The 11475-nt window shown below is 36.7% G+C and overlaps 1 protein-coding gene across 1 annotated transcript in view; it reads left to right on the top strand.

The window, feature by feature from the left end:
* The first annotated feature begins 231 nt into the window (after positions 1-231).
* The window catches only part of LOC100618091 (transmembrane serine protease 11E), a 136856-nt gene continuing 125612 nt past the window's right edge, over positions 232-11475 (top strand). Inside the window, exon 1 of the mRNA XM_056802693.1 lies at positions 232-344. The gene's annotated coding sequence lies outside the window, so the exon portion shown is untranslated. The remainder of the gene's footprint in view (positions 345-11475) is intronic.

Raw genomic sequence — 11475 nt, 5'->3', positions numbered from 1 at the left:
ACTGATGCTTATGTCATCAAAAGCAATAAAGAAAAACAATGAAAAAAAAACTAATGATCTACTAGAAAAGATCTAGAAAGAATTAAAATCTTTAACTGAAAAAAACTGATAAACAAGAAAAATGGCATGCTATTATAGCAAGAGGATTTAGCAAGCCTGGCTGACAGCCTTCAAACCAAGATTCCACAGAGCAAGGACTGGGTCAGCATTCTAAGGCAGTTGGAAAAACTGACAACTGACTCTCTCTCTGGGAAGCAGACAGAGAGGGTGTGTGGAAGTGTCTTTCTGAAGGAAACCAACTTTGGAGCTGCTTGGGAATTGAATCATCTTTAAGGAGAGGCTGAGTGAGTGATCCCCCCACACTGGTGGACAGTGTGTGTGTGTGATCCTCTTCCCTTCCTGAACCTTGAAAGGATTCATCTTGAGACAGCTGTGTGACTCAATCAAGAACTCTGGTGTTGTGAGAATCTGAGTCCTGTGGACTTTACTAATTCCCTTTATCTTTAATTATCTTTTTATTTAGTTAGAATATGGTTATTTAGAAAGGCTAAGATTTTAATATCTGGGTAGGTTAGAAAAATGTTACTTACTCCCTGATTCCTTTTCATTTCCTTGTCCTTTTAGCTAATAAACCTGTTTTATATATATATATATATGTACATATACATATATATATATATAATATATATATATAGTTAGTGTGATCCCTTCTGTTTAACTTCCCTATAACAATACTCAACCAATGCCACTTGCCCCTCTCCAAGAACCTAATTATTGATACTTTACCTGCCACTTCTGTGGAAAGAAGGGCCACATAATGATGAATTGTATAAATTTCTTCCAAGTAATCAGAAACAATAATATATATAGAAATTATAATTACAATAATGAATTTAGAAATCATAATTTTAGAACTGATACCTTTTCTAGAAATTTAAATCAAATAACTGAGAACTCAAACCAACTTTCCCCAGTGAACAGTATATCCTGAGTGGAGCTCATCCATAACATAATCAGGGTGCTGCTGCCTCTCCACATGGGGCAGAAGGTGGTGCCCATTAGACTCTATTGTTTTTGCTGATATTAACCCTTTTCAGTTTTGTCTCCCCTCCAAATAGTACCAAAGAAGAAGAAACAGGTTTTGAAAACAGTGCCTGTCTACCCTCTTACTATCTTTATTTGTACCATCCTATTTGTCACATTGATTTTAAGGGTTTTTCATAGCCCCACTACCTCTGACTTTTGATTTGTATATAATAAGATATAAGGGTCCATTTGGTAACTGGAGTAAAGTACTATAGCAATATTTGTATTCCCCACCTCTGCTTTTGTAGAAATGTAATGAATGAGAAATATAGAGTGTCAGTCTCATACCAGTGGAAGTACAAAGGTATTCCTAGGGGACATGATACCCCTGGATAACTCCCAAGAGTGAGCATTTCCCATAAAGTCTATTGACTTCTAAATGATATTTTCATATATATATAAATCCTAATTTAATTTTTAAATGATATTTTGGACCAAAAGAGTACTTTTATCTGCAGTATAGAGGTTTGTGTTTTGGATTTATTTGAAACCGATCTCCTCCAAGGTTGCAAGATTTGCTAGATGTAAAAGAACTTGTAGCATATATTTGTCATGCAGTAACTTGTGTGACTGATTGTACCTTCTATTGATAAAGAATAATTGACTGTATTGATTTTATTTGACTATTGATCATGATAAGACTTCCCTATTGCTAGATCTGTATTATTTTGTTGCACTGTATTTAATCCTTCTACTTGGCAATTTGTTCATATATATATAAAACCTAACAAAACAAAACAAAACAAAAAACAAAATAAAACAAAAAAAACTATATTAGTGACCTATATTGACATGAAGTGCCTTTTATAACATTTTGTGCCTTCTGTAAATTTTTTTCTCTTAAATGTATTATTGCTGCTATACCTCCATTATTTTATCTACCTCATTTGTACTCACATTGCGAATCATAGCAAGTTAAGGAGGAAATGTATCTTATTTTTTGGCAAGAAGCCTCTATATTTTACCTCTGTAATTGTGAAATATATACAATTTTTATATTTTTTCATTATTGTTTTTCTTCCTGCATGTGCAATGCAGTATTAGAGTTTTTTCTCTCATTTTTTATATTTAAAGCACATCACCAATATTGAAAATATTTTTTTAAACTGCTTTACTTTTTGCAATAGAATGAGCTAAGATGTCCACTTGCCTAGCATATAGATGCATACCCAAAAAGTTTTGGACTTTCAACCTCCCATTAACTTATATTATGAGACTCAATGACTATATCTGAATCAAGGGGAAAAAAACGGGCCACAAAGGAGCACAGAAGTTGACCTGCAAATTGCCACACAAGTACAAAAAGTAAAAAACCAAACCAATCCTAAGGGAATTGATGACATTTGGCGCAAAGAGCACAGGACTTGATCATGTGTGTGACTCGAGGTTGTGGCTGTTTATCATGCGTTAAATGCAGGATGTCCTTGTACCACACTCTTTATCAAGTATATAACATCTATTGTTCTGGCTCCATTATTCTTGAAAGCAGAAAAAAGGGTCAAACCAGGGAATGCTATTTCCTATTTGTTTTGAAACCTGGATTTTTTTTCTTTTATTTTCTTTCATGATGTGACAACTTACTGTAGTCCAGAGTGCTAAATTGGGTTAGTGAATGATTGTCATTGCAGGCTGATGGGCTATAGATTGCTACAAGAACCTGTTGTGATTTGTGAATTTTTTTTCCTTTTTCCCATAATTTTTCACATTTTTAATATTCTATATTTCACCCAGAGGCTATTTTTAAATTTCTTTAGGTTCTTTGATGTTTTTGATAATTAATTCATATGTCTTATGACTTGACTATGTATGTCTGTGTGATTCCTTTGTGTATCCCTGTATCCTCCTTGGGGTGGGGGTATTGGGTTGATGTCCTCCTCAGGGGGGAATATGTGTTTTTATTTTGTAATGAAAAGTTTTAAGTTCCTTTTGAAAAATAAATTTTTTTAAGGATAAGAAATTTTCTGCCTCCCAGAATCCAGAGACTGATTTCCTTGTGGAAGATGCCATGGAGATGCCTGTGGAGACCACATGCTACTCCAGGAATTCCTGAGCAAAACTGAATGGGCAGAACTGAACTTTGGGGGGTTGAATACATTTGTTTATATGTACTTTGTTGTACCAAAGGGGACTGTGCCCTAATTGGTTTTGTTCTTGATTTTTGTTTCCTTATCTATCCCCAAGTTTTTTTTTTAATTTTCCTTGTGTAAAATTATATATACTTTAGTTAATTATGTTTAAAATAATCCATTGGGGAGACTGGTGTCCCAAAGGATCACAGGGGGTAAAATGCAGGTAGAAAATTTGCCACACCTAAGCTACATTACCAGCATCCTTTTAAGTTACCTCCTCATTTTACATAAGGATGCTTAGGAGATAAATTTGGCTGCAAAAGAGCCCATGCTGCAGGGCTCTTTTTTTCAGAGCTTGTGCTTTTGGTAAAGTGCTGCAGGTGTGAGTCTGTCTGTCTTTGCTCTGTTCACTTCACTGAAAGAACCTTTTTTTCTTTCCCCTCTTTTAATTATTATTAAAAATCCTACAATACACACACACACAGACACATACATATATATATATATATATATATATATGTATGTCAGAATCTGAAGTGTCTTACCCTATTATCTCATGTTTACCCCCCAAAGTAATAGTAAAACTTTAAGAGAATGTGTCCACCTAAAAGGAAATTGTGCTGTGATTTATTTCATTAAGTTTTACTGCCTACCAAAATGCAACATTTCATGCACATGAAAGAAACATTTTATAAACTTAATTATATTTCAAGAGAGACTTTTTCAAACTCCCTTTTCTGGTGGAGTGACATAATGAATATGCTTAGATTTGTTTTCCCAAGACCAAACCTCTAGGCTAATGCATGATAAAGGAAGACCTTTTTTGTTTTGGGGAGTATGCTCAAGTTAGGTTCCACAAGTCATTAGGCATCTGTCATGCATAATAAGAGCTTATGTATGTACAAGTGATTATGTCAGAGCCATTTAGCAATTGCTCTATTAAAAATGGTTCCATAATGCCTTTAGAAAATTAGCATGGCAGTTATGTTATTGGATGAAACTAAGGTATATTCTTCCAAGAACAATAATACAGTGAGTACTGAGTAGACCTATTTGGAAACAGCAACTTAAAGAAAAGGATACCAGGAAAGCTAGATCTGGTAATTTTATACTTTTCTTCCCTGAACAGAGGGACCAATTCAGATAATATTTATTGCATGCTCACTTCGTGGCTGATAGTATTTCATTTGGAAGGGAAGGGACATCTGCCTATTTTCAAAAACAATAGTTGATTACAAATCATCCTACTTTTTAGCATCCTATCTTTTTTTTTTTTGCCTAAGTAGAAGAGGCAAACCATGCCAAAGGGTGTGGTTGTTCTAACCTCCCAGGCAGAGATGCCAAACCTGTGTGGAAAATGGGGAAGTGCAATAGTTGAGAAATTGGTGAGTTTGGTCTAGTCTCCTTTCCTTTGTTGGCACATTCTCATACCATCTGGGATTTAGGCATTAACAAAACCTGCTGAATCTGGTTTAAGAAGCAAAACATGTAAATGATATATGAAAGCAAAGTGATATAATAATAACAATAGTTAGGATTAATATAGAAGCTAATACTTGCCAGATACTGTGTTAAGCACTTTACAAATATTATCTCACTTTATCCTTACAATAACCCTGTGAGGTAGGTTCTATTATTATCTCATTTTACAGGTGAGAAAACCAAGGCAAAGATTAAATACTTTACCCAATTTCTTGGTTTTTGAGACTTAACCCTCCTTGCTACAGATAGAACACGTATCCTTCTTGATATCACTATGGTCTTGGTTCCTTCTTTAATAAACTGGAGAAGAAAGAAAAAAAAAACACCTTTACATTCCTTCTACTTCTGAGTTAGTCATTCCTACTAGGAAGAATATGACTTTTTTATTTAACTTCTTCCTATGCCCATACATAATTCTGTACCCTTCTCTCCTTGTCAGTTCTGAAACTAAAAGAAACTAAACTCCATCAGGATCAAATGAGATAAATTATAAAACAAGATTACAAACAGTAGGAAGCAAAATATAATTTAAGGAACCAAAATATCTGTACCTGGTTACCACTTCTCTGAAAGTGTTGTCTTCTCCTATTAGAGTATAAACTCCATGGAGGCAGGCATAATCTTTACTTTTGCATTCATATTCCCAGAGTTTAGCACAGTGCTTGGAACATAGTAAGTCTTTTTTTTTTTTAAATCCTTACCTTCCATCTTGGAATCAATACTGTGTATTGGCTCCAAGGCAGAAGAATGGTAAGGGCTAGGCAATGGGGGTCAAGTGAGTTGTCCAGGGTCACACAGCTGGGAAGTGTCTGAGGTCAGATTTGAACCTAGGACCTCCTGTCTCTAGGCCTGACTCTCAATCTACTGAGCTACCCAGCTGCCCCCCCCCCCCATAGTAAGACTTAATAGTTTTTTCCTTTTTTTAAATAAATTTTTATTAATGTCTATTGTTTCCCCTCTCCCTCCCAGAGAAGCATTCTATATAATAAAAAAAAAGTATTTTTAAAGAGAAAAAAAAAGCATAACTGATCATTTCACTGAAAAAAAGCTAGAAAATATGTGTAAGGTGTAATACTTGTGGACCTCTTACCTCTACAAAGGGGTATGTTGTGGGGCATCTCCCACATTTCTTAATTCATATGATAGTGATCTTTATAATTTTGTTACAATAACTTTTGGCTTTCTAGGATGTAGTTATCTTGCCCCCTCTCCCCCCCTCCCCATTTACATTGTTCTAGTTACTGTGAATATTGTTAGGGTTTTGGGTTTTTTTGGCTCTGCTTGCTTTAGTCTGCATCAATTCATGTAGAACTTTCCATGGGTCTTTGTTTTCATTGCACACATAATTTTTTTAGCACAGTGATGTTTTCTATTACATTCATGTACCACAATTTGTTTAGTTTTTCCTCAATTGATGGACAAATAGATGTTTTTTCATTCAGACCCTTATGGGAAATAAAACAAAGAAATCAAAATTACTTCTCAGGCTTTTAAAAAAGAGGCATATTTAAAAAAATACAGGAAGAAACCTGTATATAGCAATATAGAATAAAACAATCAGAGGAATAAACTATTACCAGATTAGTGTTGTCTATCCCCTAATTCAGGATATCAACAAAAACAGGACCTTTCCTCACTCTTTTATCTAGCTTCCTCATCTTTGCGCGCAGAATGTCCAGGTATAAAAGGACATCAGAGGCCATGAAGTTCTATTTGGATCTGTACAGAAATCCCTTTGACATCTCTGACAAATGATCATCCAATCTATACCTAAATGCTTCTAGTGTTGAGGAATCCATCACTTCCTAAGGCCAATTACTTCCCTTTCCCTTTCACTTATGGATAGGAAATTTTCTCTTATATTCAGCCTCAAACTGTCTTTTTAGTATCTTTACAATTCTCCCAGTTCTTCCCTCCAGACCAAGTAGAACAAACCCCTCTTTTATATGAGATAAATACTTGAAGAAAACTCACACCTCTCTCCCTGTGCCCATCCAATCTATTCTTCTCCAGTTAAAACATCCTTGGTTCTTCCAATTGATCCTTGTGTGGCACAATAATTGTAATCTCATAATAGTCATCTTCCACTGGATATACTTCCACTCATCAATGTTCTATCTACAATAGGACATTTGCAACATAACACACTGTTCTAGAAATGGCCTGTCAGGGCTGAGATTTCATATCAAGCATCTTTGTGTCAGAGGAGTTTGCCCCAGGGATATGATGCAAAAACACAATATAACTACTAATTGTTGAAGAAAATACTTTAATAATATAGTGTTGTGATCATATAGCCTAACAAAGGAAGTGTCATATAATGGATAGAATTGGCTTTAGAGTCATGAAGATTGGGGTTCAAGTCTAGCCTCAGATATGTACTGATGGATATATGATCTTGGGCAAGTCCTTTAATGTATAATTATTTTCAGTGCCCCAAGCAATTCTACAAGACTTAATTGAAGAAGAGTTACCTCTCTATACTTGTAGAAGGAGCTCTTTTTTTTTTTTAACCCTTATCAACTATCTTAGTATCGGTTCAGACAGAAGAGTGGCAAGGGCTAGTAGCAAAAAGGGTTAAGCGACTTGCTCAGGTTCACAAAACTAGGAAGTGTCTGAGGTCAGATCAGGTCCCCCTGACTCCAGGCCAGGTACTTTTTCTACTGAGCCAACCTAGCTTCCCAGAAGAAATTCCATCATTGGAAGTTTCCAACATACCAATGAAATCAAAATTTCAGGCAAAAAAAGAGAAACAAAAGCAAAAACCACGTTACATGTGTTTTTCTAACTTATTAAACTAGTACAAGCAGAGGATGTTCGCAGACATGATATTGCTAGGAGGAAATCCTGAGGGAGGAAAGCCATTTACCTTTCATAGAACATGGTGTTAACACCTAAATTCATGTGCAATTAGTCAAGGTGTAGCTGAATCACTGGGTGGCATTGCTACCAGAGGCTTTCACAATGTGCATCCCATGTCAATTGTAGATCATGTCTACATTATTTAAAAAAAATGGAATAACAATTCACAAAGTTTGATCAAAATAATAAGCCTACAATGCTCAGGTGAAAAATAATCCATCTGAGGGTTCTAATCTATTCAATTTGGCTATTAATTGTCAATTACTGCTACATAATTGCCTAACAATCTGGTGGGCTTTAGAATGGCTTTAGATAGGAATAGGTCAGGCCCAGGACAATATAAAACTAGATTCTCAATGCAGCACCTCTTGGAATTTTCTGCCAGTAGTATTTACTTTATTTTCCTTTGAGTTGATTGTGGCTTGGTAATTTTTCTGGAACAAGATCTGACAGCAAGAGTACTGAGTCCAATATCAAGATAATCAAGTACTAGTTCTCATGTGAACAATGAGAAAGTCAATTAATTCTCTGTTCTTGGTTTTAATGTTCTATAAAATGGAGACAATATTTTCTCTCTTATGAGAATTTTAAAAATACATGAAACACTTAGAGTGCCTTGTGAAGGAACGGTGCTATGCAAACTCACAGAATTAGTATTATTAGTTCTGGTATGCTGATTTCAAGGAATTGGGAACTCCTTGTGTGGAAACTACTCCCACTAAGACTGATCCCAAGTGACTTATCAGTCAGTCTTAAGAGAGTCAGTTGGGGCACTCTGAGGTTAGGTGATTTGTGAGTGCCCACAAAACTGTCCAATCTCACTGGACTTGAACTGAGTTCATCCTGACTCTAAATATGGCCACCATTCAAAAGTTGCTTCTTCATGAATAGCTGAGTTAGCACACAGTCAGCACAGTGGAGGAGAAAAGAAGCTTTTAGAGGTTTCATATACAACAGGGTATTTGCCCATCTGGGCCAGAACACTTGCAAATATGAGGATTGGTTTCATGAAAATAATGGGAATATTCAGATTCTGCTAAACAAAAATGCTAGAAAAAACCCTAAAAACTAAAACCACATAGGGTTTACCAGCAGATAGTTAATAAGGCAGCATTTAACTCCATTCAAAGTAAAGTCCTTTTGATCTTAAAGAGATGCAGGTAATTCAAAGCAGTTCTACAATGCCCTGAAGACCATGGGCCAAAGACTGAGGGTACATTTCAATTACTCAGTGCTGATCAAGCCAGCTGATCAGTAATAAAGTCATGATTCTAAAGAACTGGGCTGAACACTTCCATAGCATTCTCAAAAGACCTTAATCAACCAATGCTAAAGCCATTAGCCATATACCTCAATTTTAAGCCAATTCCTCTTTAGCTGAACTTCCAACTGAAGAAGAGATTTTGAGTGCCAGGAGTCTCCTATTGTATTTCAAAGCACCTGGCACTGATTCTATTTCAGTAGAGATCTAACAGGTTGGGTGTCCACTCTGAAAAGCTGGCTGAAATTTTCTGGGTTATATGGAAAAAGGATATCCTGTAGGAGAAAAAGGACATCTCCTTTTTCTATCTCTGAAGAAAAAGGAAATAGGTTGTACCATGACAATCACAGAGGGACTCTCTAATCATTGCTGGCAGAATTCTTTCCAGCCTTTCTAAATTGGCTGACTTTCTCACCTGAAATATGGTCATCTACCCAAGAGCCAGCGTGGCTTCAGAAAAGGGCCAAGGAATGGTCAACATGTAGTTTGTTCTCTAACTACCCCACAAAAAATGTCAGGGACAGAACAGAGGTCTGTATTATAAGAGTTTAAATTTAGGTTTTTGACTAACTATGAGAATTTTAAAGTAATATTGTGATAACCAATTTAAAAAATTACAGCTGAAGTCAAAATGACTTTTAGCAGCTTCATTTCCAAAGAGGTAGAAAGAGTGAAAGTGGAAAAATGTAAATAAAGAGACAGAAAGTACTGCCTAGCTACAAAATACCCTAAGTTTAATCCTAATGTCTTCAGACTACAAACTCAAATCCATTGGGAGACACTGAGGAATCCAAGAACCTTCAGTTCACATGAGGCTAAGACTGCCAAGAATCTCCCCAGAACTCAAGCTGAAGGAAGTGTCCCACCAAAGAGCCAAGTAGCAGAGAGAGTCTCCTCACCAAAGAACCAAGGAAGGAATCACTCCACTCACCACTACAGGATCCAAGGAAAGAGTCTCCTCATCCAGTCTGGCTCACCACTGCAGAGTATATCACTGAATCCTCAAGCTGGCCTTTTAAAAGCAGTTTTCTCAATGTCACTTCCCGTTGCTCCCCCACTTTACAGGAACCAATCAGTCTTTCATTTGCTTAGCACTGCCCAGGGGGTGGACAGTGGCCTCTGGAGTTGTCAGCCACTCTAGCAAGTGACTTGTGAACTCTCATACTTAGTGACTGGTAGGTACTAAGTAGGGGTACTTAAGTTTTTTATTGATTAACTTAAAAGTTGCTGATTGATAGACAAAAAGAGTTTGATTCAGTTTTCACAGTGTACAACACTCGACCTGGCCAGGACTTTTGGTACTGTTCATCCTGAAACCTTCTGGAAGATCATGGTGAAATTTGGTTCCCGAGAGAAATTAATCAGTATTCCATATCAGTTTCATGATGGCATGCTTGCACTGATTCTGGATGAAGAACAATGCTCTTACATTTTCCCAGTCACCAGTGGAGTGAAGCAGGGCTGTGTTCTTGTTTTCATGTTTTTTAGCAAGATGTTTTCAGCAGTGTTGTCATATGCCTTCAATAAGGACAAAAATAGCATCAAAGTCTTTAACTTGAAAGCTATAGGAATCCAAACCAATGGCAAGTCAGTGCAGTATCTGAGGACCCACAGAATGATCATCTGGAATGATTACTGGATTTCACCCCAGAAGAAGCCAGCAATGATACTTCCTTTGGACTCCAACTGGGTCTTCCATATCCTGTCATTCCTGTCCTCTGAGGGAAGAACAATTATAATGTGAAGTAGTACTTTCATCTTTTAATGTGCAGGATGGACTTCCAGGGGGCATCTGGGTAGTCAGTGGATTGATAACCAGGCTCAGAGATGGGAGGTCCTGGGTTCAAATCTGGCCTCAGACACTTCCTAGCTGTGTGACCCTGGGCAAGTCACTTAACCCCCATTGGCCAGCCCTTACCTCTCTTCTGCCTTAGAATCAATATCTATTATTGGTTCTAAGACAGAAGGTAAGGTTAAAAAAAAAAAAGACGGACTTCTGTCTACTGCTATGTAAGTTTTTGCCTAATCTCTAGACTTCAGAGTGGAATAATAATGAAATGGAGCCTCCCATCTGACCATCTGCCTTCCATTTCATTCTTTACTTTTCTCCAGCCTGATCTTCAATCTCCATTGAGAAAAAAAAGTGATGCTTTTACACTCAATAATAGATATTGTCACAACCAACCATATCCTTCACATCACACTGATTCTAGACCCTGTGATGTCACCATTCAAGCTCCATTTCCCATATTCTACCTCTTGATTTCTTATTCTTATCTTCTTCTCTCACCCTAAAATTCCAACCAAATACCACCTTCCTCTTCCATGTGCCTTTTGGAATGTTTAATCTATAAGCAACAATTGCTCCTTTATCCTAAATCTTCTCCTTTCCTAATCCTTCTGTAAATTATCTTTTATTGAAAATAGTATCCCTATTGATTGCATAGTCTTCCTGGCCACCATTTTTACCACTAGTTGTACCTTCACTCCTTTTGCTCTGCTCACTGGTACATTTGGGAGACCTATAATACTCCTTGCTCTTATTGTCCCTTCCAAGTTCTCTCCTAGCCTCTATCATGCAGTATTCTCTTTCCCTTTTAGCTTCACACTCTTTATATTTATTACTCAATCAAAATTCCTGGTAGCTATTGTCTGCACACTCCCTCCCCCTCCCCCAGGTCAGTAATAGTAACAATGTTATAATAACGAAAATAA

Source organism: Monodelphis domestica, chromosome 6 (assembly GCF_027887165.1).
Source record: "Monodelphis domestica isolate mMonDom1 chromosome 6, mMonDom1.pri, whole genome shotgun sequence".
Lineage (NCBI taxonomy): Eukaryota > Metazoa > Chordata > Mammalia > Didelphimorphia > Didelphidae > Monodelphis > Monodelphis domestica.
The sequence above is the reverse complement of the archived record's forward strand: the minus strand, read 5'-3'. Positions and strand labels throughout refer to the sequence as shown.